The sequence below is a fragment of the Symphalangus syndactylus genome, chromosome 2, assembly GCF_028878055.3.
Source record: "Symphalangus syndactylus isolate Jambi chromosome 2, NHGRI_mSymSyn1-v2.1_pri, whole genome shotgun sequence".
Classification (NCBI taxonomy): Eukaryota; Metazoa; Chordata; class Mammalia; order Primates; family Hylobatidae; genus Symphalangus; species Symphalangus syndactylus.
The window spans coordinates 13,298,992-13,324,707 of NC_072424.2; the positions used below are offsets into that span (position 1 = coordinate 13,298,992).

Consider the following 25,716-nt stretch of genomic DNA (forward strand, 5'->3'; position numbering starts at 1 on the left):
CTCTGCGAGCATGTGTCTCACAGAATCCTTCCTCCTGGTGTCTTCTGGGTGTTGATGATTTCACGGAAGCCTGGTGGGGTGTGTGCTGGCTCAGCCACCCCTCAGTTGCAAAGCTCTTGGGGGCCGCAGAGGATTTCACAGTTCACTGCATAAAGCAAGTCATTTAATTTTATCATTTGCTTTTTGAGAAGGATCAAGTTTTCAAAATCCTATGTAGAAATAATTTATATACAGTAAAACACCCTTTAGCATGCAGTTCTGCAAGTCTTGACAATCGAGGCTCGCCACTGGCTGGTTGCGGAACCATCCCATCACCGAGGAAAGTTCTCTGTGCTCCTGTGGAGTTCGTGCCTCCCCGCCCTGACTCCCAGCCCCCAGCCACCACTAATGAAATCAATCCTTTTTGATAGTAGAAGGGCCAGCCTGGGAAGTGTGAGGAGTTTGGTAGATGCTGGTGTGAGAGGCCAGTAATTTCCAGGACATTTGTAATATCCAAGGATTTTGCATGAACCCCAGGGGTGCTCTGGTCACAACAGATGGACTTGGCTTGGATGACACCCTCCCTCTCCCCAGTGCCATCCTAGGGATGCCTGAGACTCCAGGAGCTTGGCTCGTCTGGACAGGTCGGACCAAAAGCCAGTCACTGCAGTCTGAGTCTTGTCTGAAACCAGCAGATAACCACCTCCTCCGCAAAGTAGGCAAACCGCCCCCGCCTCCTGCAAACCCAAGAGTGGGCAGTTCTGGGCCACACTTGCAGGCCCTGGTGCATCTAAGGCCATGCTCCCTGGGCTCCCCAGGGACACTCACACAACAGCTGCCTCTCCACACTGTGTCCCACCAGCCCCTCTTGGAACGTGCCTGGGAACAGGTGCCTCTTCGTCCACCATAGCCGCTGGCTCCAGGTCCAGAGGGACTGTGAGTGACTGCCAGGCCAGGGCCGCTTTCTCCTTTCTCTGTGGGGGAAGTGGCTTTGGAGGGAGCCGGGCAGCGTGCTTACTGTGTGCGTGTCATGTGTTTGCCGCGTGCTCGCTGTGTACTTGCTGTGTATTTACTGTGTGCTTGCCATGTGCTTACCGTGTGCTCGCTGTGTACCTGCTGTGCATTTGCCATGTACTTGCTGTGTGTTTACTGTGTGCTTGCTATGTGCTTACTGTGTGCTGTCTCCCTGGTTACTGTTCCGTGCTCCTGTGACTCCTGGGTGGTCTGGGGCAGTTGAGCGCCCTCAGGTCCCCATTTGTTTTCCTGAAGGTAGAAGCCTGTCAGGATGGCCACCTTTTTGTGGTCAAGAAGGGTGGTTTGTGGAAAGTCCAGAGGAACGAGAGCTTCTGAGGTGGGGAAGGTCAGCTGCCCCGAGGCTGGTGCCGGCCCCGAGGGTTGATGACTGACCATGCTTGCAATCCTGGGCTCCACTTCCAACCCTGCCAGCTCCTTATGTGTCAAATAGGACACGAGTCGCTGGTTCCTCTCACAGGAGGAGGTAATGAGAAGGCGCTTGGAGGCTTGTGCCCAGGTGCCCAGCAGAGGAGATGCTTGGCAGGAAGTCCCTATTGCACTCTGGGATATGAGCTGCAACTGACTCATTGTCTCATGGTTTTTGTTTTTATTTTTATTTATTCTTTTTTTTGGGGGGGGGGGGGCGCAGAGTCTCACTCTGTTACCCAGGCTGGAGTGCAGTGGTGTGATCTCAGCTCACTGCAACCTCTCCTCTGCCTCCCAGGTTCAAGCGATTCTCTTGTCTCTGTCTCCCGAGTAGCTGGGATTACAGGCAACTCTGTCAGGCCTGGCTAATTTTTGTATTTTTAATAGAGATGGGGTTTCACCACGTTGGCCAGGCCGGTCTCAAACTCCTGACCTCGAGTGATCCACCTGTCTCAGCCTCCCAAAGTGCTGGGTATGCAGGTGTGAGCCACCGCACCCAGCCACTTTGTGATTTTTAATAATTCTTTTTGTTTTTTTGAGACAGGGTCACACTCTGTCACCCATGCTGGAGTGCAGTGGTGTGATCTTGGCTCACTGCAACCTCCACCTTCTGGGTTCAAGTGATTTTCCTGCCTCAGCCTCCTGAGTAGCTGGGATTACAGGCGTCCACTGCCATGCCCAGCTAATTTTTATATTTTTTGTAGAAATGGGCTTTTGCCATGTTGGCCAGGCTGGTCTCGAACTCCTGACTTCAGGTGATCCACCCGCCTTGGCCTCCCAAAGTGCTGAGATTACAGGCCTGAGCCACTGCACCCGGCCCTTAATATTATTTTCTTTCAGTTGGGAGAAACTTGAGATGAGTCTTGGAATTTATAAAATTGTTAAGCGGGGGTCACTGCATTTGCTAATTTTCTGGTCGTTGCCCACAATGTCCTTTCGGAGCTCATTCTTTGTCCCTTTCCCTCATCACATCAGTCAGGCTGAGGGCAGGTGGAAGCGGCAGTCATCGTGATTGGCCAAGCCCTGACTGGCATTCTCTTGATCTCGGTGCATCTTGTATGCATGCATTTGCAGTATGAGAAAACCCTTTGATGCCTTTGAGCTCAGACTAAATGTGACCTTGATTCCTGGCCTGAAATTAATGTCTAAGCATTCTTGGCTTCTGGGTGGTCGTCTGTGAACAAACTGCCATGCAGTGAGTATGATGGAAACATACCCTTCACGACATACATAGCTTAGCAGATTTCAGCGGGGCTTCCCAGTGTAGTGTGAGGACACTCGGGTGCGTGGGGTTAGTAGCTGAAAGGTGGGCGGACACCCTATTGTGTCCTTCTTAAGGGTTCAGGGACAGTTCAGCAAGGGTTGGGGAAGGGGTGTGCTAGACGCTGAGTGGAAGTTGCGAATGTGTGTGGCCACCGGTCTGCTTTCGGATGCTGAGAGCAAAGTTCTTTACTGCCTGGAAAGGTGATCTGGGGACCTTTTCACAGTTCACCAGCCACCTGTGCTCTGTGATGTGCGTAGGGCCGCAGTTCTAGGCAGCCACAGGGCCTCATGGTGTCCTGAGTACAAGATGCTTTCCCAGGACCCTTCTGGGGCTCCACATCTATCTCCACACTTTGGGTGGGGAAGTTGCTTCCCTTGGGTGGATCCAAAAATTCCAGCTGACTTAGAGGGAAGTGAGTTGAGAGCCCCTCCAGCGGTGCTTGTTCAGGTGAGTAGCTTTTGCTATTATATGCCCAGGCCCAGCTGGCCTAGACTGGAAGCTCCCAGAGTCCAAAAAACGGGCTAATGAACAGTCGAGAAAAAAACAAGGCAGACAGTCTTTTGGGGGCGTGCAGTATTAAATCACTTTGAAAGGGGACCACTTAAGAAAATCCTCTGCCCTCATTCAAGAATATTAGAAATACATTAATTTGGTAGAATAATTATAATAGTAGCTACCATCTTTTTTTCTTTTTCTTTTTTTTTTTTTTGAGACAGTCTAGCTCTGTCACCCAGGCTGGAGTACAGTGGTGCAATCTCTGCTCACTGGAACTTCTGCCTCCCGGGTTGAAGCAATTCGTGCCTCAACCTCCCGTGTAGATGGGATTATAGGTGTGCGCCACCACACCCGGCTAAATTTTGTATTTTTAGTAGAGACAGGGCTTCACCATGTTGGCCAGGCTGGTCTTGAACTCCTGGTCTCAAGTGATCTCCCCACCTCAGCTTCCCAAAGTGCTGGGATTACAGCATGAGCCACCTTGCCTGGCCAATAGTATCTACTGTCTGTTGAGTGCCAGGAATGTGCCAAGCAGGGAAGATGGAGATGTATTTGGTGGATGCATAACAGTAATGGCTAACGCGCCGCTCACAGGCTAGAGACAAAGTAGACTCAGAGAAGCTCAGTGACTTTCCCAGGAACACACAGCTCTTTGGCAGCTGCTGTATGGAAACCACAGTGGGACTCATCAAAAGCCGGTTCCTTTGCACAGTTAGCCGAGTGAAGAGACGGACGGGCACAGGTATGTTGGAGTTCTTAAGTTCGTCATCTCGCACCCAAGAATCAAGGTCGCAGGGTGAAGCTCTGTAGTCCGGAGCCTGAAAGGCATTTGACATCCTGGCTGGAAACACACATGTTTGTTTTCCATTTATTTGGGTAGTGGTTTGCTGGTCTGTTTTTTTTTTTTTTTTAACCATTTGGCTTGGAGAAATGTTCCTTTGGTTGTGGTAATTACCCTTTCCTGATATGTAAATTGATTACAGCGGCTCTTTCCAACCTTGCACATTTGATTATCCACAAGCCTCCTTCTCTGCCTCTTAGTTAATCTTATTTTTAGCACAGTCCTTGAAACCTCAGTGTGAGACTGTCCATCTTCCGCTGTTTCTGAACTGCCGAAGGTCATTTTCACCAGCCCCGTCAAACGCGGATGTGTTTCAAGTCAAACACAGCCATTTGAACGAGTTTCAAACAGTTGCCTTTCAAGTGTCAGCGCGGTTGGGGACAGGACCTGCCGCATGAGGTCCGTGTTGCTTGGGATGGTCTCGAATCACCCAGCGTGACTCCGTTGGCTCCCTTGGTTCAGTCGGCTCCAGGACAAGTGCACTTGACCAGAAGCTCCAGCGACACTGAGATTATAAGGGAGCCAGGTGAGTGGAGGCTGCGTTGTGGACACCAGCTGAGTCTGGGTGGGAGGAGGCACCAGGACCTATCAGCAACCTGCCCTGGACTTTGTTTCCTCGTGTGTGTCTAGGGCTTTGCGGATGATTTGCTCCAGATGGAATTAATGCTGCGATTGTTATAAGAGCATCTCTGGCTCCGCTTCTGAAGCTAATCACCACCTCTGTTTTTTTAAGTTAGTGAGAGGAGCGTGGCTGGCTATGAGGGTGCAGAGGTGCCCCTCATGCGGTGCCCTGGGGTCTTCTCTGCAGCTGAGTCTTCTCAGAGGCCACGTGAGTCAGTAGCCCCAGTGGACTCCGGATGTTTTGTGAGCCTTACCTCGATAAGAATAAAAACGTTTTGGTGTGTGATTTGATTTGTTTGCTAGAAGATTAGTACAAAAGCAGGAAGGAAAAAGAACGTGGTGGAGGTGATTGCGAGAGGCTGGCAGAAGGTTATTTACGGATTTTTGCTGACAGTCCTTGTTGAAAGGAATTCCCTGTGAGATTTATGAAGCCTTTCCAATTTATTGTCTTTCCAAGTAAGGTAAGCAAATAAATAAGTTATTCTATTTTATTATAAACACAGCCAATGTAAAATTAAAAATAAGAGGAAATGGGGCTCCATTTTTTTCAGCCTAGTGTGTTTCAGGAAAGCATCTTGGAGAGGCTTTTTGTTTTGTTTTTGGCTCAAGCACATTGTGCATTTAAAAGATAAAGTCGGTGCCTTGATGTTGTATGTGCAGGTCACCATCCTTGGAGGGAACTGGTTGCAGCCTTGGTGGGGTTGACAAGATGGTGAGGACAGAGGAGCTGGGATATTCAGGACCAGCCCACCAGAGTCACCAGGGACTCCCAGGCCCCTTAGGAAATAAGGCTGAGGGGTTCCCGAGACTCTGCTCTGGGTTCGGCCACAGCCGCTGCCCCCAGAAGGGACTCTGAGTCCTGAGGCCCACGTCCTAGCAAACTGGTGACATCTTCCTGCATCCTTCTTCCTGTCATCTTGATTTCTTTGTCTCTTCTCCTTAAACTCAGAAATTGTTGGTGCTTTCAGTATCTTGGCGAATTGTGATTTTGGTGATACAGATGTGTAAGGACCCACATGGGAAATTCAGATTTTTAGGTAAAGAATAAGCAGGAATATGAGACCTTGTTGTAAACAAACCTCTCATTTTCGGCGGTGATGTCAGTGCTGAAGATTTGGGTGGGTCAGGTTTGGTGACCTGTGTCCCGCTAAAGGCAGCTCCTGCTCCTGACACGAGCCCGGAGCCCATTTGAAATCGCCCCTGGCTCTTTCAAGGCCCTGGGCAACGCCATCAGGGAAACAGCCTGTTACCATTTTGGGAGAATGTTTTACGTCTCTGCCCCTAGATGTCCGTGTGCTAATGAAGCTATTTTGGGGGGACTAATAGGTAGCCTTTGGACGGTGTCTTGTAACTGACTGTCAACTGATGACTGTTCAAGTTCGTCGGCCCCTGCTATGTAGTAGGTGCATGTTGAAGATTGAGTGAGTCACATTCTCTGCAAGGGTTTGTTTTAGGAACAAAAGAGGCCTAAGTAGGGAGGCTTGGAAGGTGCTGAGGGCATAATTCCTGCAAGAATGGGCTCCATGGGGTTCATTTTCTTTCTTTCCCACATCCTGCACAGTACCTTGTCCCATTCCAATAGGCACACGAAAGAGGAGGGCCTTTCTTCAACTCAGAGCTAATGAGCTGGGCACCAGGGGTTGGGGTGGGGGAACAGTGTGGCCGACGCTTTTCTTGGGTGGTGGCCTGAACAAGCCTGACCTGCTCCTGCCTGCAAGGAGCTGACCACCCAACCAGAGAACAGTGGGCAGGCGATCAAGCTGGGTGAGCCAGACAAGGGGATGGGTCTGGGGCCTGGGGAGCCCCACCCATGCACCCTGAGGTCAGGGCTGGCCTTTCACAGGAGGTAGGCTGTGAGCTGTGAGGGTGAGGGGCCAGCCTGGGCCTCCCTCTCACCAGCTCACCCTCCCCTAGGAGGCCACCCCCTGCCTGGGTCCCGCCAGCCCCTTCGTTCTCAACCTTATCTGGATCTGAGAATCACCTGGAGAGCTTTGAAAACAGATCCGAGCTTAATCCTACCCTCCACTTCTGCGTGTGTGGTCCACAGTGGTATCTGCCTTGGTAATAAAAAGTTCCCAGGTGACTCTAATGAACAACCAGGTAGGGAACCACTGCCCAGCCAGCACCCCTCAGCTGAGGCCACTTGTCCTGTTCTGCTCGTGGGCCGGAAGGGATGGGCTGGAGAATCAGGTAAGTCCTAACTTCCTTGCCCCACAGACTGGGAGCAGGGTCAGAGGGCAGGAGGCTGCCCTGGGAGGCTGACTCCTTAAATGCACACCTGACTGACAGGTACGCTCCTGCTGTGGGGCCAGGCAGGAGAGCAGCACCAGGGCACCCAGGGCCACACACCGAGAAGTGTCCCGAGTGGTGAGCCGGGTGTGGCCTGGCTTCCCGTCAGCAGGTGAGGGTCATCTTTCAGGCCTGTTTCACTTCCTCAAAAGAATGCAGTGGAATGAGCCCCATAGGGCGAGGTGCCTGTGCATGTGGGGATGGAGAGGAGGGCTAGCTGCTGGAATGCCAGAAATGAAGGGAGGCTGGGATCTTCCTGCCTTGGTCCATGTGTAGCTGGAAGGAGAAAGCAGCTGTTGCCTAGGAGACAAAGCTGGAGGGCTTGACTCAGACCATGGACCTCTTGAGACTTCCTTCCTGGGTGGGGGATCAGCCCAGGAACCCCACGAGGCGATGGAGGATGGGATGGGGAAGGTCATACATGCTTTTCTATAGAAAAAGAATCTGGCTTTCCAGTGTCTCAAGGGATTCCGGGACCTTACATTTTTTTTTAGAGCCCTCAGATGGGAATCCTTGGCCTACAAAGGTGGGAGGCTGTCTTGTGGACAGTGGGGAGAGGGTCGTGGAGTGGGTGCTGCAGGGAACAGAGGACACCTGGAGGCATTCCTGGGCATTGGCTTCCTTCCTGGTGGGCTTTTGTAGAAGGCAAGAGTCGGAGAGACTGGGGACTTGCTTTCCTCCTGGGGTGCAGGAGGAAGTAAACATAACAGTGATACCTGGATCAAGAAGGTCTCCCCTCTGGCCCAGCGCAGTGAGTGGGAGCACACTAAGGCATCCATGCACAGTGTAGTCTCGCTGCTGCTTATGACGGGAAGGTTTGAGGTTGTGAACGTCAGCTAAGGTCCCTGGGGGTTGGCTGTTGGGATGAACGTGGGTTCTAGTATTAACGTGGGTTTTAGTATTATTGAGGGTTGAGTATACCGGGGGCAGGGGGCAGGAGGAGCTAAGCAGCAGGGTAGGTGAAGCGGGGAGAGCTATGCCTGACTCCCTCTCCAGGTTGGGAGGGAACAAGGGGAAAGGCTGGGGGAAGATGGGAGGAGGCCTGGCCACACGCATCTGTACTGTTAGCTCCTTTCCCCGAGGACCCGCAGAGGTGGCCCAGGGTGCTGGGCGCTTCAGCCTCCCTCACAGTCAGCTTCTCTTCGTCCTCCCGCACCGTGTGTCTGGGGCTGCTGTGGTGGGGTGGCAGAAAAGGAGGGGCTTGCCAGCCTGGTTCTCCAGCCTGTGTGGGCTTCGGTTGGTCTGCCTGGCAGAGTGCTCTTTGCTCAGAGGAGTCACCAGCAGTTGCTGGGAGCGGTAGGATTGTGGTCCCTACCTGGGGTTCAGAACAAGAACTGTGCTGTGAACTCCCCTGGTTGAAGCAGGGGGCCAGGAAGCAGAGGGACTTGAATTCCCCACCAGGAGGTCCCTACAGAGGCATGGACCTTCCCTTCTCCCTGCTTCCTCCTGCCCTGTTGTCTCTGCTGAGCAGGGCACGGGGGGCTTCCGCTGGGTGCACTTGTGTTGGCCTAGATTTGAATCTGCTCTTACTGCCGTGGACTCTGGCATGAGACTCTAAGCCTCAGTCTCTCCACCTCTGAGTTGGGAATGATAACAGAATTACTTGATGTTGGTCGTGTTGGCTGTTGGCGATGGGTTTGTTAAATCTGGTCATTGGGGCTGCTCAATATTTGCATTATCAGAATAGCATGCAGCGAGTAGCTAGCGCTCCAGGACATGGCTTCGGAATGTGTCCATTTGTTCCTTCTGATCGTGTCCTTTTCAAATCTGATCTGTAGTTTGTTTCTTGCCTAATATCCTACCTAAGTTTTACATGCCTTTATGTGCATTTCTTTTTGGAACCACATTTTATCACCCATGCAAAAAGAGGCTGCTCCAATCTTCCAGCCGTGTTAGGCAGTGCCTGCCATTCAGAAGTCGGTTGTAATCTTCCACAGGGTCGGCTGAATAGGAATGAGACGCTTCCCTGTCCCGTAGAGCTCACAGTGTGGAGGAGAGATGGTATACTTCTTCTTTAGGCTTTGAGAGTCTTTGTAAATACAACTTTGATTAAATTTGTTCATGTTGGTTTATTATTTCCAAGGCAAAAACAGTCATTTCAAAAGACTAGACTAGCCTCTTTAAAGTGATTTAGAGTTTACAGTTGTGTTCAAATGCGTTGTAATTACGCCCTCCAAACAACAAGCCTCTGTTGTCAGATGGAGAAAACAAAGGATTCAGATTGAAGGACTGCTCAGACACCCTCCGAAGAGGTGGCCCTGCCTGCGCTCCTCCAGGCTGCAGAGTCCCCCACCAGCGCATGAGCCTGTTTCCCTGTCCCCTGGTTTTGAGTTTCTGGCCTGATCGTTGCACGCTTGGCTTCACTGCTACTTTGTGAAACTCTTTGCTGAGATTTTAACTTGGGCACTACTTTCAGGGCACGATGGGATTGAGACACATTTTGGGGGATGGGTAGGCAGGTGAGCGGATCTGAGGAGGAGGCTGGGTCTGCCTTGACCTGTCCTCTCCCATCTCTAGATACTTCCCAGCAATCGGTGCTTGATGCTGAAGGTCATACTGAGATGGAGGCTATGGGCAAGAGTTTGAATCTGTGTGGTCGTCTTTGGGTGCTCACCGACCTGCTGTATGTGGATTTCCATGCACCAGACACATGCTCTTAGAATGTGCCTGGCAGCTTGAGCAGGATTGAGGGATCTAGAGCTTTCTCCTGGCTGCTTCCGCCACAGTCAAGGAGATTTAGCAAGCAGATGCAGGGCCAAGTTCAGGGATGTAGGCCACAGGCAGGCCGTTTAAATCCAGTCATCCATTTTGATTCTTCTCTCCTTGCGCTATCTGTCACTTGTCAAAAAAGACTTCGTCTTCTGGGGCTGTCATTCTAAGCGTCATTTTGCCATACTGTTAAAATTTTCCGAGTGTTTGCTTGATTTGTGTTTATTGAAACTAAATTCATTAGGATGATGTGAAAATAGCACTCCGCTGTTTACCAAATCGGATTCTTGTTGTTGGTATTTCAGTACATCATCTGTTCCTCACTTGAATGTCGTGGAATTTGTTGGTAAAGTGCTGTGCAGATGAAAACCCGTATTTCAGTGGAGTTTTTTTTATTCAAATAAGTTTATAAGTATTATATACCCAAGGTGCTTGATTTGCCATTGGATGCAGTCTGTACGGATGTGCGAATACTGGTGCTTGGCTTGGGCTTTGAGAGTTTGGGGGTGTGCTGGGAGACAGCTGCAGGGATTAGGACTCTACCAGGTGCCGAATCAGAGGCTGGTTGGAAGTCCCCCTCCTCCAACTCCGCTCCTCACCAGCTGTTTGACTGCTGCCAAGTCCCCCAACTCTGGGGACCCCAGGCCTTCATCTGTGAAACGGTCATTCCTGTGTTTCTGACAAGGCTATTGGAAGACTTCATTGAAGACACTGTATTGGGTTTTCAGCACTTGAACATCTCTGGACTCAAGTTGTGTCATAAAATTGATCACAAGCCACAGTTTAACTGACAGCATTTTTTTTTCTCGCTTGGTGGTTTATAAAATGATGCTGGTCTAAGGTTTGATGATGTCTTAGACTTAGAACATGAGCCTGTTTTTGCAAAAGTTTTAGAGTTTGGCATTTTCCAACAAAAAGGCAGTTGCTGGAAATTCCACTTGTTACCAGAGGATTTACTAGTTGCATTTCTAGAGTTGTTGACCTCTCTCTTCTGATTTGATTCAGTGGTCAGATCATCCAGGGTTCTTGTGTTCAGAGTGCTATAATGCCTCCAAAATAAGCCTGACCTAAGACTGAGACAGAAGGTGAGTATGGTGGAGACCACCAGGAGTCCACCAAAGGGCCCTGCTTCCTTCCACCACCCCAAGTATCTGTCGGAGGCTCCATGATATTTCCCACATGGAATGTGGGTGGCACAATGTGTGTCGCTTCCCGGCAGCAGTAATTAAGAAACAAGTGTGCCTTGCCCAGTTTTTCTCCTGTTGACTGTCAGCTGGATGTGGAAAATCCAGCAGAGAATGCCTAGGTGCTAGGGGAGGATTCTGGGTGCCTGAAGCACTCTGTGGAGCAGAGTTGCCTATTAGGAACATGAGCCTGATGTTCTTGTGATTTAGAAATCAAATTCTCATGTGTTGAGCTGATACACAATTTTAGGTTTGTTTATTAAAGCAGACAATGTGAACATAAGTAGCATAGTGAGTCGGGTAGTCCCAACCCGCCGCTGCCCCCTCGCTGTCCTACACTTGCTTAGGTTAGATAGAAGGCAGTGCCGTCTCCTACTGACCAGCCTAAATAAACCTCATGGCTTCACTTCACTCATTCTTGCCCATTTATTCACTGAGTCCTGTAGATTCTGCCCCTCCCTTCTGCCCTTGTTTGGGGGCCTCACACCTACCCAAATGACATCCACCTAAACACTTTGGGTTCGGCTAGGTGCCCTTAAAGTCTGATTTTCAAACGTTGGAGAAGTTTAGAAGCAAGTCGGGCTGTAAAATTGCAGCAGTGACCTGGCATGGTGTGGCAGCCACGAAGACGCTCCTGATCTTCTGCTTCTGGGAATGTGAGTGACTGGTGGCCCCAGCTGCTACGTTCTGAATCCCGCAGTGGAAATCCAGCATGGCGTTCCCAGACAGCCTGTGCTCTGCGGGCTGCTCCCAGCCGGGGACAGCAGGTGAAGACTCCTCCTTCCCAGCCTCCTGCCTTCCCTGCCATCTCATCTGCATCTGCTGTCAGACTTGCGTCTCCCTCTGCCTCCCCGCCTGTCTGCCTCCCCAAGAAGTCTCTTCCAGAGCTGATCGTGTCTTGGCTTTGGTTTTTGGAAGACCCAAGCCAACACACATTGTATTTGAGATACAGTGGGTCAGAGGCGATACCCAGGAATTTTCTCCAGCTTGGACAGCAAGCCCTTTCCCCTCTCTGGGTGGCAGTGTGCCTCCTTCTAAAATGAGGGGGCGATGCTTGGCAGTTTCTAGAACCTGTTCAGATCAAGGCAACCTGGGAGTTGGAGTTCCGCTACTCTTGTCTGGCAGTACAGTCGGTCTCTAAATATGCTTTTATTGTACCTTCCCCACCATCTGGGTGAAGCATCAGTAATGAAAATGGAGTGGAGGCTGCATTGACCTTTTCGAGTGTCCACGCACTATATTTTAACTGGGAAGTTGCATGTATTTTCTATACTTAATACTTTAAAAGCCTCTTGGGCCTCTCGAGAGGCTTGTAAGTGCAGCCCACATATGACTTGAGCTGGGAACGCAACTTCAGATTGAGAAGTCCCACTTTTATAGGACACAGCATTTAACAGCAGCTGCGTTCAAGTCGTGTGGCATTTAGCAGTGTGTTTCCAAGTGGACCTGTGGTAATCATTTTGCTCTTGGGGAACCGTGGCCAAGGGCTGCCCTGCCTCCAAAGAGGCTCAGCGAGGGAAGGCTAGAAATCCTGTGGGCTGGCCAGGCACGGTGGCTCACACCTATAATCCCTGCATTTTGGGTGGCAGAGGTGGGTGGATCACCTGAGGTCAGGAGTTCGAGACCAGCCTGACCAATATGATGAAACCCCATCTCTACTAAAAATACAGAAATTAGCTGGGCATGGTGGTGTGCGTCTGTAATCCCAGCTACTCGGGAGGCTGAGGCAGGAGAATCACTTGAACCCGGGAGGCGGAGGTTGCAGTGAGCCAAAATAATGCCATTACACTGCAGCCTGGGCAACAAGAGTGAAACTCCGTCTCAAAAGAAAAAAAAAAAGAGAAATCCTGTGGGCTATACCTGGGGGTTCTTTGCCCTGCTTCCAAGCCCTGTACAGCCAGCATGTTGCACATGTCATTGTCGTGGGGTTTTCTTCCTGGGGGCCCTTTTCGGTGCAGGGTCCTCTGTTTCATCAGCCTGCATTAGCACAGACAACCCTGACCGTGTCCTGGACCTCCTTGAACTCACAGGCAGTGGTTGCTGCTCTGTCGTATGCTGTTTGCAGACTTGGACTTGGAGTAGTTATTCTCCCTGTGCCTCCAGGGCCTTGGTCCTCACAGGTGTTTCTGTGCTCCTCCTTCCAGACACAGGCCTCCTGTGAATCGCTCTGAGTAAAAGGTTCCCAGCTGAGGTTTTGGAGTCTCCTTTGGAAGGTTGTCTTGGTATTGTTTTCAGTCTCTTGTTAGGAAAACCGGACAGGTGGGTCTGATCACCTACAATGAATGTGCACACCACCCCGGGGTTCGGCAGGACGCACTGTGCCCCCAGCCCCTGTCGTCTTCTGTTTGACCACATTTCCTGGCTGAATTTCAGATCTTCACCTGGAGCACGGATCTCATGACCTAAGGTCAACCTGTTTGTGGTTCTTTCTGTTTTTTCTTTGAGGTAAAACTTAGGGGAAGTGTTGGGAGGGAAGTGGGGATTGGTGGGGAAGGGGCTGGGAAGAGCATGAGGTCAAATGAAATGCATGACCTGAAGTGTGCCATTTGGTTAGTTCTAACACACGCACATACCTGCGTACCCCCAAACCCCTACCAAGAGCTACAGTTACTCCAGAAAGTCCCCTTGGGGCCCTGCCAGGCTGTCCCCACCCTCACCTCCCTGATCATTTCAGGCCACCACTGTTTTGGTTTCTTTTCCTTCAACAGAGGTAGTTTTGCCTGTTCTAGAATTTCATGTAATACTACATGATACATGTATGTACATTATACACAGCATATACATGTATACATACAATTTAATATGTATATTATGACACATGTACCTTTTTGCATGAAGCTTTTTTCATGCCACACACGATGTATTTGAGATTTTTAAGACATTTTGGGCCAGATTATTCTCTTGTTCCTTTTTACTTCTGAGTAGTATTCCACTGAATGACTCGACCGCAGTTTCTTTACCCGCTCACCCATTAATGGACACTTGGGCTGTTTCCAGCTTTTCGCTATTTTGAGCAAGTGGCTGTGAACCATTCTCATGCATGTCTTTTTGTGGACATATGATTTCATTTCTCTTGGGTAAGTTCCTAGAAATGGAATTGCTGGGTCATGGAGTAGGTGTATGTTTAGTCTTACAAAGTGGTTATAACATTTTATGCTTCCACCAATCATGTATGGAAGTCAGCTATTTTTTAAACCACCCTACAGAATGTTGGCTTTCTGCTTGGGTGGTGGAGTGGGATGGGAGGGTGAGTGGGTAGGGCCCCCTCCTCTCCCTTGACCCCCACCTCCCTACTAGCAAGATAGGGGCAGGGGTCTGCACTGTTGGCTCTGCTGGGCATGGGCTGTGGAGTTCACATGCTCTGGAAGATGTAGCTGTGTCCTCTATATTAGGGTGGGGCCTGTTCTCTTGCTTTTCCTGGCTATTCTGAACAATTCTTGTTCCTTCATTCCTTCCCCGCACCTCCCAATGTTTCTCCCTTCCCCTGCTTCCTCTAGTCCCCAAAATACCATGCTCTGTGATGAAGCTCCAGGCTAGTAAGTCAAGAATGAAGGTCGTGGCCTTTGGTACCTGGTGTGTTCCTGGTTCTTTCTAATATCTGTGCCCACTGTTTTGCATTCATGACTGACAGAAGTGGATTTTTGGAGCCTACTGATGGTCACATGGTAGCACATGCTGTCCTAGTTTGCTTCCGTGTGAGGACGGACACTTGGCTAAGTAGGTGTTCTAAACAGCTGCTCCCAGAGCAGCCTCACCGTGAGCTGGGCCACCCCAGAACCCAGCATCTGGGTGTGCCAGCCTCATGGGCCTCGGGAAGCTACAGCCAGCTCTTCCAAGTCTCTGGGGTCATTACTTTTAGAAGCATGTTTTATAGGGTTACTAGAATGTTCTCTCAAGTGGATTCCATTTTATGTATTTATATCCTACCTCTTTCAAGAAAGTTCTTTGAGGACTCAAAAAACAGGATGCCGTAATAGGGGTTGAGATTGGGGGAGGGCCAAAATTGGTTTTAAAATGCAAATACAGCAACCAAAAATTTCACAACAGTTGCTATAACATGATAACTTAAGTTGGGCGGCTCTCTCTGAGTTTAGGGAGGGATGACGTGTGTCCTTCAAGGAAACGCCTTGCCACAGGGAGCTGCGTATAGGGCATAGTGACGACTGTAAAGTGCTCTGCCACCAACCATGGTCTGCCAACAGATGCCAGGCCTGGGTTCCCACAACTGCTTCTTGTGCTTGAGATTGCTGGAAAGAGTCAGAAGTACAACGTGGAGGGATGTTTAGAGGAGGCCATTCCGTGCGGGTCCTTCTAGGGATACCGTTTGATTTAGGGTCAAATTTACAATACCTCACCAAACACTGAGCCAATTGGTACAGGTCTATTCTCCCAAAAAATTACTGATCTCAGCGGGGCTTTTGATAGGCGTTTGAGAGAAGATGATTGACATTCTACTTTCTTCCCAGGAGCTGACGTGCAGGGCTAGCCCTGGTGACCTGCCAGCCTCTCAGATGTGCAGGCGGACAGTGGTTGAGGCAGGCCTGTTGGTTCCAGTGACACAGACATGAGATCAGAGCAGGATTGGTCTTGTTTGGGTTGTTGATGGGGACTACAAGGGGTGAGGCAGTGATGTCAGTGGTTACGGGTGAGCTGAGTTGGAGGGGTTGATGGAACATGCAGTTGGACAGAAGTATCTAGAAGGCAGGTGGTAAGGAGCCTCTGGAGTGCCTTTGATTTGAGAGCATGGGCATGGGGCTGAGGCAGAGTTGCCCTCCCTCCTTTGTCCGTGCCTACTTCATGTAACACTCGGCTGTTTCTTGTTTGAACTCCTTGAGGACAAGGTTATGTCTCATTTAATTTCCAGCCTTCCTTACTTAATAGTACCTGGCTTGTTCATAGTTGATGCAGTATTGGGATGGACAGAGTAGAGTAGAGTAGCGAGAGAGAGAGAGAGAATGTGTATGTGTATGCACATGTGTGGTGCAGCAGGCAAGACAGATGGCAGCTGAGAATGGGCTATTGGCTTTGACCATCAGAAGTGCACACAAGCTCTTTTGGATGTGTGTGTATGTGGAAGATGTGAATGTGGTGTGTAAATGTGGAAATAGCTATAGATGTGTATATGTGTGTCTATATAGCGGGGGGGTGGTGATCAGAATAAAAGCTTGATGGCAAGGATCAAATAAGGAATGTTGGTGCCTAAGGGAGCAGACAGTAGCTTCTCCAGGGCCGAGGCCGGGAGGTGCGAGCCCATCTGCCCTAACAGGGAAGGAACAAGTACGTGGCTTGTCCTGATTGATGGGCCTGGCCCTGCCATGTATTTTGGTTCATCTGTGGCTTTCTGCCTTTGCTGTCTCCATCCTCAGCTGTATCACACGTCAGTTTGTGGGGCCTGGCCTCATGGATGGCATTTTCTGGCGCTTCCTATCCATACCCTAGGAACGGAGGTCAGCACCCAAGGAAGAGAATTTTAGCCTGAACCCAAAGAGAGAAGCCCCTTAACTCTTGTTTTTTTCACCCCCACACTCTTGATGTCTTTTAAGTCCCAGTGACTTCTGAGTTTGCTTTGGTTGTTAAGTTTCATGACTGCCTATTTTTAAGTGGAATTAGAGCTTAAGTTACCGAGAATCACAGCGTCTTGCTAGGTAGCATTCCTCTCGACCCTGCCAAGTGAGCTTCTGAGAGGCTAAGTGACTTGCCTGAGGTCACATAGTTGGACAAGGCAGGAAAGCACCAGCAGCTGAGCTGGCCCATTGCGAGGTGTGTCCAGCGGGCCTCTCCCAGGCCACCACTGCACTGCGGTCTAGCGGTACAGGCCAGAGCCCTGGGCTCCTCTTACCCTCCTGCAACCTCCGCCCACTCCTGCTTCTTAGGTGGACGGCATTGGCTTTGGCTTGAGACTGGGTTAGGCATGTCATCTGTTTGGTTTCTCGAATGCTCAGCCCTGACACTTCTTCAGATGTTCTTAGCATCACCCTCGAACAAACATTGGTTGGGGATTGGGGACCGACTTGTTTACACTTCCGATTTGAGTGAAATACCAAGAGGCTGGCAGAGGGACAGCCCCTGAGCTATGGCTCCCTTTCTTAACCCAGATCTCAAGAGCTTTCTGCTGCTTTTGCTGTCATCTCTGCTGGATGTCGTCTCTGCTACCGAGGTACAGCAGTTAGGAAACATTCGCGTCCCCATCACTCTGGTCACTCTGTTGACTGGTTTTTGGACACTGAGTGTCCCATTCACTCTATCCCTGTTGACTGGTTTTTGGACAGTGAGTATGTGACATGCATATGACCCATGCTTAACTCACTCGGAGCCATTATCTGAGCACTATTTGTCAGGTGCTAAGAAGGCAAGCTTCAATTGACTTAAGTTCCAGTGGGGATGTTTGCTTTTTATGAAAATGATGCTTAGTACCTCCTTACTAAGACAATGGCAGAATAGACCAGACTGTTGTCTTCAGAGATTTCCAAACACCGGATATTGACAAGGTTTACTTAAGATGAGAAGAGGGCTGAAGTATAAGGCTTATCTATCTCTCTGAGCATTTTAGAAGAAAGATACATCTATGCTCTGTGTTTAAATATAGCATGGTGTTTGCTACTCGGATGGCAAATAAGCAATTGAATATGTAGGTCATTGACTTATGAGAATGAGTTTGGAGGTTTTTTTGCATCTGATTAACACTGTCTTACAATTGGGCTGTTGATGCTACGCCAAAATTGGGTTACACAGAGTTCAGCAAGCCATCTGGGAAGAAAACTGGAAGAATCGTGAGAGGATACCTCTGTCCCCTTAAGGTGTTAGGAGTGTGACTTGGTGTTGAGCCCTGTGGCTACAGCCAGTGGCAGTGGCACCAAGCGCACCCAAGTTACACTGGGGAGAAACACATCTGAGTGCTGTGCGTCTGTACATATCTATCAGGAGGGAGGGGGCAGAGGGCGATACTTCATCGAGATAAATGCCAGCGGTGTATTTTAATACATTCTTGATTCAGAAGGCACTGTTTGGAATTGCATATTTAAAAGGAAACTGCCATCCCCTTTTGAAGGTATGTGACATTTAAAAGATCTGTAGCAGAAGATTGGTTTGACAGCTTTGAATTATAATTGAAAGAGTTTTTGTTTTAAAAAAGAAAATGATTACTTCTATTTTAAATGTCATCACAAAGACATAAATATGTTTAATCAAATTATATATTTAATTTATGTAGAATATAATTTTTGTTTGTGTGGAAGAGTCACTGGTTTGTGTGTTTTAAGCAGCTTTAAAGCTAAGCAATGTTGATGATTTGAAAGTGGTTCAGCTTTTTTGGTAAGTGGCTATTTAAAGGTTTATAGAATTTCAAAAAATAGTATTATTAAAATCTGTATATTTTTTATCTATACACGTGTACCTAGTGGCACATTTTGGGAGAGGGAGGTACTTTTATTATTGTTGCTGAGAGATAGTAAAGATAAACTGTCGAATGAATTGAAAAAAGTGGAACCCTGAAGCTAATAAAGGCGGAAACAGCAAAGACGCTCCTGCAATTTTCTTTTGGATTCTTTGAATCAGCAGGGAGTTACCGGGAGTGCTAGCATTGAGTATGCCAGCCCTCCTTAAAAGGGAGGCAGCAGGGGAGGCCTGGGAAAAGACACAGAGTGCCACAAAGACCTTTCGGGTGATACAAAAGGCTGGTGTGGCGTTTGAGGGCACCAGCAGGGTCCCCAGGCTCGAGAAGCAGGGGCGTAGCTCTGGGTGTCCCCTGACCCTGGCGATCTGCTAGCACACTCCAGCTCTAGAACTTTCTTTGAGCAAGCTGGGGGTTGGAAGCCGGCCAGCCCAGCGTACAACTGTGTGTGTCAGCTGGGGACAGTCTTGGCCTGTTCCAGCCTGCTCTGTAGTTTCGATTTAGCCAGACTGGGTCAGGGAGTCCTGAAGTTATTACCCACCAGAGTGGCACTTGCCCAGCAAAGAGCTGCCCTGGGGGTTGGTTTTCTCTTCTGGTCTGTCCTCCAGGGCTGCTCTGTCAGGGAACGCGCCCTCTGTTGGGTGTGGCCTGGGCAGCTGGCAGCACCTGGGAGAGAACAATGAGTCAGTCATGCCCACTCCCAGGAAAGAATTGACGTAGCACGAGCATCTCTGCCAGCTCCAGTGGGAGAAGGTCAGGGTTCAGGAATTGTGAGCTCTGGCTTCTCGAGAGACAGGATGCACCCCGGGGCCCCTGGGGAGCCGGAGGACACGGATCCCAGTTGAGTGCGTAAGCAGTGTCACCAGGGCCAGCTCCTCATGGCCCCTCCTTGTAAGCGCTGATCCCCTAAAGAAAGGAATTGCCCTACTTAGTGGCCAGCATGAGCTAAACCACACAAACCAAAAAATGACAAATCTGTTTGTTATTTTAAAAATTAAACTTATTTTGAAGTAATTGCAGATTCACATACAGAATGAATTCACAGGGTAGAAGGTAATACAGGAGATCCCTTAAACCCTTTCCCTGGTGCCCTCCAGTTATAACATTGTGCAGAGTTCTGGTAATGGCAACACAGCGGAGAAATTGACATGGATAGAATCCATGGATACTATTCAGAAATCCCTAGTGTAACATGCATTCATTTGGCTGTGTATTTAGTTCTGTGCAATTTTAGCATGGGTAGGTATCTATTTGTATCAGCCCAAGAATCCCCCCTGTTGCCCTTTTATAGTCACATCCACTTCAGGTGGCCAGGACAGTCCCCAGCTGAAGCACATGGTCGACACACATGGATAGACACGGCTGACCAGCTTCTAAGACCCAGTTTGCTCAAAGAAAGTTCTGGAGTTGGCGTGTCCTACCTACTTCCTGGTCTCTAAGCCTGGCAACCACTAATCCGTTCACCATCTCTCCAGTGTCGTTTAAGAATGTTATATAAATGGAACCCTACAGCATTGCTGCCTTTGGGGATTGGGATTTTTCACTTGGCTTAATTCCCTTTGAGATTCATTTGAGTTGTTGTATGTATGGCTGGTTCGTTTTCTGTGTATTGACTGAAAGATTTTTGACCCAGCCTTAGACCAGAACACTGCGGAAGAGGAAATCCATCATGGAAACCCGAGAGTGACAGGACCCTTGCTTGGTGACAAGTAGAGCTGGTTATGTCGACAGCCCCCTCTTGCCTCGTCCCGTCTCAGCAGATGTCCATGGGGTCGTATTGGGAGTGACTTTTGTACCGGTTGGCTTGGCTGATTTTGGAAAGAGCGGAGGAACCGCCTTCACCTTGTGAGTTTTGTTCATCTGTGTTGCATGTTTTTGCACAGTGTACATTGAAACGTGAGGAAACAACCCTTGGGATAAAGGGCTTTTGAGTCTCGGTTTTCTTTCTTGGCGTTCATGCTCTGAGAATAATAATATGTGTGGTGCAGGCCCAGTGCACCAGGCAAGTGAGAGCTGTGCTGGCATGGTTTCTTTAGGAGGAAGGCCTGTTGCACCTATGTGGCTTTGGCATGCTTCAGTGAAAACTGTAAAATTACAAGTCCCAAGAATCTAATTTCACAGTGAAAATGTTGAGTTGTTAATTCAGAAAGCACGCTTGCCCTGCATTTTGAACATACATACTTGTGTGTATTTATGTGTTCATCATGTGAGAACAGCATTTGTGAATTGCTACCCTCATGAACATCCATGCTAAAAGGTTGTCCATTCTTTCCAAACTGCAGAAATGCAATTGAGTAATTACATATGTGTGCAAGTTAGTTCAGGATTCCCAGTGTTAGTGACTTGATGCACATAAATCAATAGATAATATTTATATGTCCTTTAGGGGCTCTGCAGTTATTTTTTTTCCTGAATCAAGACTGTAAAGCCAGCCCTGCTGCTGATCGTAGGCAAGTGCCCTTTGCTTTTTGGGAAGCCAGGACTGGAAGGTCGCTTGGTTCACAGGCCTGGGTTAGGGTAGGCCGCAGGCTGGTCTGGAGTTTGGCTTTTCTCTCCCGTCCCAGATTCCCCTGGTAAGAGGCTGCGGCACCTGCATCAAGGACCCTCAGAGTTGCGTGGTCGCAACTCACTTTGGTTGAATGTGAAGGGGCTGCTGTTTGGGAGGTTTCACCTCTGTGATATGTTTCTTGAGCCTGGGTAACAGCATGGTGGGGTGGAGAGTGGGAAGGAGTTTGTCGCTGATGGTCTGGGGGACCCAGGCCTTTTCCCCCATTTCTAGATGTTGTTGTATTCATTTGGCACTGTGATTAATTCTTAAAAATGAGTTACTTCTAGAGGGAATATATTTTGGACCCAGGAATTCAGTTCTGTCTTTGGGTGCTTCCTTCATGGCTGTGTTTGCAGAGTTTCTTCATATGCTATTTTCTGTGACATGCGTAGCCTTGTAAATGGATTTTTAAAAGTACAACGTCTGACAAGTGAGTAGTTTGTACATGGTGGGTTTAGCAGCTGCTCCCTTCCACAGCAGGGATACTCTTCATTTTCAATTGAAATCTCCCCCAACCTTGAGGTTTGGGTTCATAATTTAGTTTAAAATTAAATAGAACCCGGTTTCTTTCAGGCCTCTTTTCTTTCCAGGACTGTGGATTCTCGAATTCACCAAGCCATGTGAGTTAAAGCATTTGGTAAACGACAACAGCTAATGCTTGGGTGCCTCTGGCGTGCCAGGCGCCACGCTGAGCGCTGTGCATTCGGTATTGCCTGTGCTTCCCGCTGTGGCCCCATGAGGGAGGTACAGGTGACCACACCTGGGCTCCTGGGGGAGGAAGAGAAAGCAGAGGGAGAGAACACTCTCCTGGGGTCACTCACAGCTTCACCCAAGTGCTCCTTACCATTGGTTGGTCTCTGAGCTTTGCAGGATAAAACTTGGATTCTGTCTCTGCTCTTATGGATCTGCCCATCTAAACCAGTTACAGAACAGGCAGCCCATTTATATAATGCCTTTTGCAATATATAAAGTGTTGAGGGTGAGGTCATTGTCAGGGGAAGGCAATGTGAGAGTGTTAGGGTCAAGGGGCCACTGCACTCCAGCCTGGGTGACAGAGTGAGACCCTGTCTCTAAAGAAATGTTGTTGGCCGGGTGCGGTGGCTCACGCCTGTAATCCCAGAACATTGGGAGGCCAAGGGGGGCAGATCACCTGAGGTCAGGGGTTTGAGACCAGCTTGGCCAACATGGCAAAACCCTGTCTCTACAGAAAATACAAAAATTAGCTGGGCGTGGTGGTGCATGCCTATAATCCCAGCTACTCAGGAGGCTGAGGCAAGAGAATCACTTGAACCTGGGAGGTGGAGGTTGCAGTAAGCTGAGATTGCACCACTGCACTCCAACCTGGGCAACAGGGCAAGACTCCATCTCAAAAAAGAAAAAAAGAAATGGTGTTGATATGTAAAGCTGGTCACGCTTGTAAGTAATTTTTCGGGGATTGTGGACTTTGAGCCGTTTGGTTCTCACGTCATTTCTTCTTAAATGCCACTTCCTGCTCATCCTGCTGGAGTCTAATCTGTGGTCAAGGACTTGGCTGGAGCCCATTGGGAAGTCTCCTTTGCCTGAGCCCTGACAAGGCTTTGGCTGTGCCTCTTTCCCGGCATTGGTTGGGGTCCTAGATCCTCGCTGAGGCAAGGGATTCCCACTGTGTCTCTCCAGCCCACCACTTCTTTCCCAGGTTGATTGGCTATTGGAATTGAGACATCTTCATTGAAATCCCCAAGAGAACATCCTGTTCTATATCGAACTTCCATGAGGGTAGAGGGACACTTGGCTTTCTTCAAAACCTACCTTTGTAGTACAGCAGTCACGCAGGGACTTACATCCTAAATGGGGCCACTTTACTATGTTGGTATGGACCGAAAGCATGTAAGGCAAAGCAGCCCAGGCAGCAGCTCACTGTCTGCACCCCGAGCTTCAGAGCCCTCCTGACAGGAGCTCACAGCTCACATTTTTCCATATTATAGGAAAGCCTGCTCTTTGCAGAAAATAGAAAAATACAGCAAAGTATAAGAAATTAAAGTAAATGATTGTTATGTTACACATTTTAAAAATCCTTTTTAATCTTAGCATGGAGAATAACACTTTGGATCTATTCTGTCTCTTATGCATATATGTATATACTAAAAATGAAATTCACTGAAGAATGTTTTAAAATATAAGTAAGATTTGAATACATGTTTCATATTTTATTTTCCATTTGACCTGTAAGTATTTTCCTATGTCTTTGAAGTATTTTGAAATTCTTTTAGTAAATACGTAATTGTTGAGATGGATAGTGTCTGACACATCGCTGTATAGCTGTAACTATCGGGAGAGAGTTTATCCTGCTCTGGTGTCTAGCATGGTCTGGTACATCTTGACCACTTTTCTAAGGATTCCCTAGTGGGAGAGTAGAGTGGGGCATGGAATCTCAAGTTTTCAGAAAAGATGCCCACTCCTTCCAATGCAGTGGGAGAGGGGTCACACCCTCCCTGACTCCTCAGAGCAGCCAGCATCCTGCTTTTGGTCACGGGATCTTGTGTTAAACACAGCATCCTGCTTGTGTTAAAACCTGCCAGCTTTAGAGGTTCCATCTCTCGCTGTGGTACGGGTGTGTGCTCTGAATATCTGAAGACCCCTCTGCTCACCTTCTGGCCTTGTGTAGGGCCTGTAGTAAATATATAAAAGTCTGGCCCTTGTTAGATCAGGTGTCCTTGGGGTGCCCTGTGGAAAGGAGCTCAGAAAACCCCTCTTGGTCACCCTATGAGGGAGAAAGCAAGACTGGAGCCTGACACCAGGATGCCCCAGCTGGTTAGTAGTGGCCACTAGTTGGAGTGAGCCATCTCCTATGTCCACTCCTGGCAGGTTCCTGACCATCTCACAGGGGTGTGTGCACCTCCACCAGCAGCCGCCTTGTCCACTTACAGTGTGGAACCATGGAAGACCAGAGACGGTTACTTGCAAGTGCTTCTGAGTTGGGATATGTTTTCTACTTGTCTTTCAGAGCTGCGTGCCTTTGCGGGGACCTCAGGGCCAGGCTTCTCTCTGAGCCAGGCTGATTTTAAGCACTGCCCCCCGCCCCGCCCCCGCCGCTGCCCTGGTCTCTTTCAAGTTCAGCTGATTTCCTGGCTTGTCTGTAAGTAGGACTGTCGTGCCCCCACTCAGGTACCGGTGTGTGGGGGTGCAGCCAGACCCTGTGAGCCTCAGGTCCAGTTGCTCACACCGGCTGCCTCTGCTTCCATGGCCCGCGGGCAGCTTTGGGTGTGGGAATGCAGCTTGAATTCACAAAATGACGTCGTTGTGTGGGCTGCTTGCTCATGGATCCACTTTTTTTTCCCCCTTTCAAAACTTGGCCCATGGCAGCCCCGATCAGCAGCACCCATTTATCAATTTGTTCCTTGTTCCTTTCTCCAGTTGTTGCCAGGACTCCCATCTGGCATTCTCCCATCTCACGCCCTTGTTTATTTCTCCGTCCTGGAGCCACTTCGGATGGGGCACTTCTAGAAGCCCAGCTAATGCCGCAAGGGCTTCAAGTTCCTCCTTGTCACCCAGCTTGTCTCAAGTCTGTTGGCCCTGTCGTCTAGAAAAGCCGAAAAGCTGAAAGAGCAGGGGAATGGTCACATTAATTGACTACATCTGAGACAACACTGGAAACATATCCTATTTTATTTTTCTTTAAAAAGTGGCAGGATTCCAAGACTTCCCTTCCAGTTTTCCACTGGTTGGCCTTCTATTGGAAGACGAGTTCTAAAATCTTGGCTGTTGGGCCTTTTTACATTCTTAAAACTTAAAACCAGCTGAATATATTTAATATTATAAAATTTCCATAAACACTCTCTGACAAAGACTGTGTATGTAAAGTTTCTGCCTAGAGGGCATTTTTCTTCTTGGAGTTGAAACTCTTGGGCATCAGGGGGTCATAATGAAGTGTTGATTTGACCTGAAGTGCCTCTGTGCCAACGTGGCTGTATAGGGACATGGAAAGAATTAGCTTTCGAGGTTGTTTTTTTTTCCTTCCCTGAATAAAGGATAATTGTTTCCAAGCTAATTAATATGGTTTATTTATTACTAGGCAATAGTTGGTGGAATTGAATCGCAGGAAGGAATAATCCAGCAATGCTAAAGTGACAGCCTCTCGGGTACACCCTGTTCATTCCTGTCCAATGTGTATCGGACACTCAGCCCTTTGGTGGACATTGTCATTTTATTGTATTTCTTATCCCCATGTGCCAACCAAACCTGGACTCCACACTGCTTCATGCCCAGTGAGCTTGGCCTTTGTTAGGGTGGGTTTGTCCTTAAAGGCTGGCCAGGCGCATAATTAATACGGTGGGGTTGGGGGGTGCCATCCCAGGCAACATTGGACTGTGCTGTCATGGTAGCAGCCTGAGTTCCTTGTTAGAGGGCATGGGTCACATGTGTACCCCACTCTGTGGGGCTCGGTGGCAGAGTTGAGAAGTGAGGAGAGGTGGCACCTCCCACTGCTGTTTGCGCAGGGATGCCTGTCTTTACCCCCAGGAGCCGCCCAGGACTGCACATGACCTCTTCCTGCAGAGCCAGCTGGTGGCCACCCCAGTGCCATCCCCCCGGCCGTTACAATTTGTTGCACTACGCACCCTCACTGCAACCTGAAGAGAGTCGGGGCAGAGGAGGGTTGGGAAGGCCAGGGAGTGGGATGTCGCCTTGTGGGAGAGCACAGGTGTGGCCCATGTTTGCACACAGGTGGCCAGAGACCCCACTGAGGGTGGCTGGGAGTGTGTGAACCAGGAGCCACTGTGGTACGCAGGAAAGGAGGCGGGCAGCTGAGTGCCTGTCCCTGGTTGTTCAGGGAGCCCGTGGGTCCTCTGGGATGCTTCTCATGGCCTCGTCAAGGGCCACCATACTGCCTCATGCTGCTATAGGCAGGTCAGTTTTGGGGCAGAGCATTTGGCTACTTGATGAGCTTTTGCCCGAGGCTTTTCCTTGACCGCTGCCCTT

At 49.2% G+C, this 25,716-nt stretch overlaps 1 protein-coding gene across 10 annotated transcripts in view; it reads left to right on the forward strand.

The window, feature by feature from the left end:
• Window positions 1-25,716, forward strand: part of CTBP2 (C-terminal binding protein 2) — a 173,416-nt gene that overhangs the window by 18,606 nt on the left and 129,094 nt on the right. For 3 of the 10 annotated variants that reach the window (XM_055246067.2, XM_055246027.2, XM_063616940.1), the window contains one exon: window positions 19,846-20,057. The exons of 6 other annotated variants lie outside the window; for them this stretch is intronic. The gene's annotated coding sequence lies outside the window, so the exon portion shown is untranslated. Of the gene's footprint in view, window positions 1-17,617; window positions 17,871-19,845; window positions 20,058-25,716 lie in introns of those variants that run through there. One more of the 10 variants, XM_055246042.2, reaches the window with a different exon arrangement.